At 41.3% G+C, this 5673-nt stretch overlaps 1 pseudogene; it reads left to right on the plus strand.

The window, feature by feature from the left end:
• The first annotated feature begins 5499 nt into the window (after positions 1-5499).
• On the plus strand, positions 5500-5673 carry LOC119467119 (annotated as a pseudogene).

Raw genomic sequence — 5673 nt, forward strand, 5'->3', positions numbered from 1 at the left:
TTTCCTCCTTGCTGTTCTCACGATAGGGAGTGAGTTCTCATGAGATTTGGTGGTTTAAAAATGTGTAGCACCTCCTCTTCACACTCTCTCTCCTGCTGCACCATGATAAGACACGCTGGCTTTCCCTTTGCCTTCTGCCATGATTGTAAGTTTCCTGAGGCCTCCCCAGCCATGCTTCCTGTACAGCCTGTGGAACTGTGAGTCAATTAAGCCTCTTTTCTTTATAACTCACCCAGTCTCAGGTAGTTCTTTATGGCAATGTGAGAGAAGGTTAATAGAATCACTGAGACTTTTCAGTAACAACCCCAAACCCTTTGCCTACAACAATTTGAGTTGAGTTTTTGTCACTTGCAACAGGAAGAGTCTTAACTGATGTTGTATCTGACAATTGGACTATGGACCTTTGTATCATGCATGGTAACTTGTGTCTCATTTCTAAAGATTTGTTTTTCTTTAAAAACTTGTTTATGTCTTCTTAAAAATATAATAAACTTTGTGATTTTTGAGAACTTTCAGAGATCTTCACGAATTCCTAATTATCAGTTACCCTTATAGCATATAAAATTATTCCCTAAATCAGCAATGTCCACATGAGACAGCAACAAATCAAAGACAAAAGTGCTGCAGTGGGATTTGGATGCTTGGGTCATGCACCAGAGACTTGGGGCACAGGATTCTCAAAATTAATGTTCAGCTTTTTTTTTATTGCTATGTGATGTAGACTTCAGAATAAAGAGTACACTAACTCTACAGTGCTAAATCCTCAATGCCAGACATTAACTATATTTCCTTACTATGTTAATTTGTCCTACTGCAATTTATTTCCTTTCTCTGTCATTTCATCAAGACAGAATCCCTCCCTCCCTCCCCCTTTCCCTTCCCTTTCCCTTCCCTTTCCCTTCCCTTTCCCGTCTTTCCTTCTGAGACAGGGTCTTGCTCTGTCACCCAGGCTGGAGTGCAGTGGCATGATCTCAGCTCATTGCAGCCTCACTTCCTGGGCTCAAGCAATTCTCCCATCTCAGCCTCTTGAGTAGCTGGGACTACAATGTGATCTACCACACCTGGGTACTTTTCGTATTTTTTGGGTAGAGACAAGATTTTGCCATGTTGCTCAGGCTGGTCTCCAGCTCCTGGGCTCAAGCAACCCACCTGCCTTGGTCTCTCAAAGTGTTGGGATTACAGGCATGAGCCACTGCACCCAGCCTAGAATTTTCTTTCAAAAGCCTTCATGGCTAAGATCCAAACTTCTTGAATAAGCCTGTAGCCTAACTATATTTGGTACCCACTAAAGCAAAACAAAAATATTGGAAATGTTCTAGCTCCTGGTTTATTTTAAAAGAAATTTAATCTTTCCCTAAAGTCCACCATTTATTGACCTTTACATTTTAGATTTTTTGTACTTGTTGATACAGTGAAAGCAGAGACATTTAAATGAGTTTTACTTTAAGAGAAGCTGGTATTTGAGAAGTAAGATTTATGAAATGTCTATTTGAGGAGTATTTGCATGTAAAATTATTTTTCACTTTAAACAAAGCTTTCTTTATGTTTCCTATTAATATTCACCCTAGTGAGTTAACTATTTGACTTAATGTGTAAAATTTTACTTAAAATTCTAGAATTTCAGAGCAAGAAGAGTACTTGAAGATACTTTTATATTTGAGGAAGTCAAGGAAAGAGGCAAGTTAAATATTTTGTCCCGGCTGGGCACAGTGGCTCACATCTGTAATCCCAGCACTTTGGGAGCCTGAGGTGGATGGATCACTTGAGGTTAGGAGTTCAAGACCAGCCTGGGCAGCATGGCAAAACCCTGTCTCTACTAAAAATACAAAAATTAGCTGGGCATGGTGGTGCATGCCTGTAATCCCAGCTACTCAGGAGGCTGAGGCTGGAGAATCCCTTGAATTCAGGAGGGGAAGGTTGCAGTGAGCTAACGTGCCATTGTACTTCGGCCTGGGTGACAGAGGAATACTCTTTCTCCCTCCCTCCCTCCCTCTCCATATATATAATATTTTCCCCCAGCTAATGGCTGGTTACTAGTAGTTGGTAGATTGGTAATAGGTAGATTATATTACCTTTCCTGAGTATTTGCTCCTGTCCCTGTAAGAGGATTACACAGCCCTGCCTGTCACCTGTGCCTGCTGCTCGTGCCGCCGCATAGGTGGAGAACATTACCCCATTCCATTTTCAGACTTGGCCATGTCACTTACTTGGGTCAATGGAAGAGACAGTAAATGTACCACTTCTGAGACAAAGCTGAGTTGAGCTGAATTCTGGCTTTCCGTCAACCACTCCCACATCAGTTCTTCTAAATCAGGAATTTCAGCTGGCCTTTGGTCACTGCTGGCGGCAAAAGTTGACTCACAAGGCCAGTTCTGTGGCACTGAAGCTAAGCCTTGAGACTGTTGCTCCAGATTTCCAAATGATTTTGTGAGCTATTAATACCCTTTAATAAATCCCTTTTCTGCTTAAACTAACTGATAAGCGTTCTTTTATTTTTTCTGATTAAGACATATCCCCTCTACTCTATAGACACATTTTCAGAAACACTTTTTCTTTGTGATGAAGAGTTCACCTGCATGCTTTCTGAAGAAATGAGAAACAGGTATATTTAGCACGCTTTCTGAAGAAATGGGAAATAGGTATATTTAGCATTTAGTATTAAACATATGATATGTTTAATACTTTATATGATTCCACCCCCCAGTGATCAAGTTGGTGTAGATTAAAAAGATATTTTACTCAGGATAGGTGAGACATTGTCCACAGTGTCAATGGACATTGCTGATTTAGGAAATAATTATATGCTGCAAAGGTAACTAATAATTAGGGATTCATGAAGATCTCTGGAAGTTCTTAAAATATATTTTACTCGGGATAGGTGAGTCCTACAAAGGAAGCTGTGAAGGACCAAGAATGCTCACAATCTTCTATGGAAATGGAAATTGCTATAAACTTTTTTTGGTATGAAATTTATTAGTACAGGTTTGAAGAGCCTTAGTATTCTGCATGTCATTTATTTCATCCATATACATATACATATATATATATATTTTTTTTTTTTCTTCATAGAAATAGTTTAATAATTACAGGGCTGGCCAAGTGGAGGGATGGGAGCTAATTCTCAAATCGATCTCTCAGATAGTTTGAAAGCTAGGGTTTCTTAAGGATAGTTTGATAGGCAGGGGGATAGGGAATGGAGAAAGCTGATTGGTTGGACTGAGGATGGAAGCATAGGGCTGTCAAAACTGTCTTTGTGCAGTGAGTCAGTTCCTGGGTGAGGGTTATCAGTCTGGGAGGTGTTAGTTATTCTCCTAGAATGCAAAGTCTGAAAAACACCTCAACTGCCAGTCTTAGGTTTTACAATAGGAACATTGTCTATAGGGGCGATTAGGGAACTTACAAATTTGGTGCCCATGCCGTGTGTCTCCTGAGCAGTAAACAACGACTAGTTATCATTTATGCATGGGTCTTAGCAGAATTCAGGCCCCTACCATAATTCTAACCTTATGGCCTGTCATTAGTTTTACAAAGGGAATTCCATCCTTGAACAAGCAGGGACCATTATTATCCTTGCTTTAAGGTTAAACTATAAACTAAATTTCTCCCATAGTTAGCTTGGCCTATGCCCAGGAAAGAGCAAAGATGGTTAGTTTGAGAGGTTAGAAGCAAGATGGAGTCAGGTATGTCAGATTTCCCTCACCTTTATAATTTTTGTAAAGACAATTTCCATCTCCTCTTTGAGCTTGACCATACCTCATTCTTGAGCTGTTAGCTACAGAGATGGGAAAAGGCTAACGATTGCTTTAACTTCTTGCTGACGGGGGGGATATAGTTGGAGTAGGAGTTGGCCCATTGGAAAGAGGAATAAAACGATTTTGCAGTTGTCTGCTATTCATGGGTACCTTGTGGGGGTCTTGTGTTAGTCAGGGTTCTCCAGAGGGATGGAACTAATGGATATATGTATATATGAAAGGGAGTTTATTAAGGAGAATCGACTCAGAGGATCACATGGTGAAGTCCCATGATAGGCCGTCTGCAAACTGAGGAGCAAGGAAGCCAGTAGTGGCTCAGTCCAAGTCCTAAAACCTCAAAAATAGGGAAGCCAATGGTGCAGCCTTCTGTCGTGGCTGAAGGCCCAAGAGCCCTTGGCACACTGCTGGTATAAATCCAAGAGTCCAAAAGGAGTGTGCTGTTTCAGGAAGCATCCAGCACAGGAGAAAGATGAAGGCCAGATGATTCAGCAAGCCAGTGTATCCTACCTTCTTCTGCCTGTTTTTTCTAGCCACGTTGGCAGCCGATTGGATGGTGCCCACCCACATTGAGGGTGGATCTGCCTCTCCCAGTCCACTGACTCAAATGCTAATCCCCTCTGGCAACACCCTCACAGACACACCCAGAAACAATACTTTGCATCTTTTAAGTCAATTAAGTTGAAACTTAATGTTAACCATCACAGGTCCCAAGGCTTGCATGACAAAGATATCAGTAATCTCATCTGCAGTTTTAGCACAGCACTAAAATGAACAGCAGACTGTAAGATAATGAGTCCTAACATAAGAACTGAAAGCCCTAGCTTCAGAAGCCCCTGTGGAACAGATCTGAAGTCTTCATCCATCAATTCTCTGACAAAACTTTAAGGACAAATCAGGGATATATGTAAAGATACAGCAAAAGGATGTTCATAATAGCACTATTTAGAATAATGTTTATAAGGAAAATGATAATGTTTATTTATTTATTTATATTTGAGATGGAGTCTCGCTCTGTCACCCAGGCTGGAGTGCTGTGGCATGATCTCAGCTCACTGCAACCTCCGCCTCCTGGGTTCAAGTGATTCTTCTGCCTCAGCCTCCCGAGTAGCTGGGATTACAGGTGCATGCCACCACACCCAGCTAATTTTTGTTTTTTTTTTAGTAGAGACAGGGTTTCACCATGTTGGCCAGGATGGTCTTGATTTCTTGACCTTGTGATCTGCCTGCCTCGGCCTCCCAAAGTGCTGGGATTATAGGCATGAGCCACCGCACCCGGCCCGATAATAATATTTATAATAAAAACTTGGAACTTAATGTCCCAAGAACTGTAGGACAATTACAAAAGATGTAATGTATGCAAAATGAGACTTTCAGAAGGAGAGGAGGGAAAGGAATAAAAATATTATTTGAAGTCATAATGACTGAGAACTTTTCGAAACATCAAATCACAGATCTAGGAAGCTCAGAGAACACCAAGCAGGATAAATATAAAAATGTCTACATGTAGCCGTATTGTATTCAAACTGCAGAAAATCAAAGACAAAGAGGGAAGACTTCAGACAGACTCATCATCATCATCCTTCAACAGTCATCGCGTGTTACGTCGAATGATTTCCTCCTGGGGCTCATTGGTTGCCCACGATGGATAATATAGCCACAATCCTACCATGCCTTCTTCATCTCTGACTCTAAGGAGTCACCCTCCTTTCCACTGTTGCCTGGTTCCGTAGCCTGTAACAGATTCATGAGCTTTGTGCAGTGGCAGTATCACAGCCAATGAGGTTTATCCAAGGCGCGATTATTGCTAATTGAAACAGTCATTGTGCACAGAGAGTGAGATTTGTAGTCAGCTACATCTAGATTTTTAGATCCCCGCCCCACTGTTCACCAGTTGGATAAATTTGGGCAAACCGCTGTCTGA

The sequence above is a fragment of the Cebus imitator genome, unplaced genomic scaffold (genome assembly GCF_001604975.1).
Source record: "Cebus imitator isolate Cc_AM_T3 unplaced genomic scaffold, Cebus_imitator-1.0 Scaffold260, whole genome shotgun sequence".
In the NCBI taxonomy this organism is placed as follows: Eukaryota; Metazoa; Chordata; class Mammalia; order Primates; family Cebidae; genus Cebus; species Cebus imitator.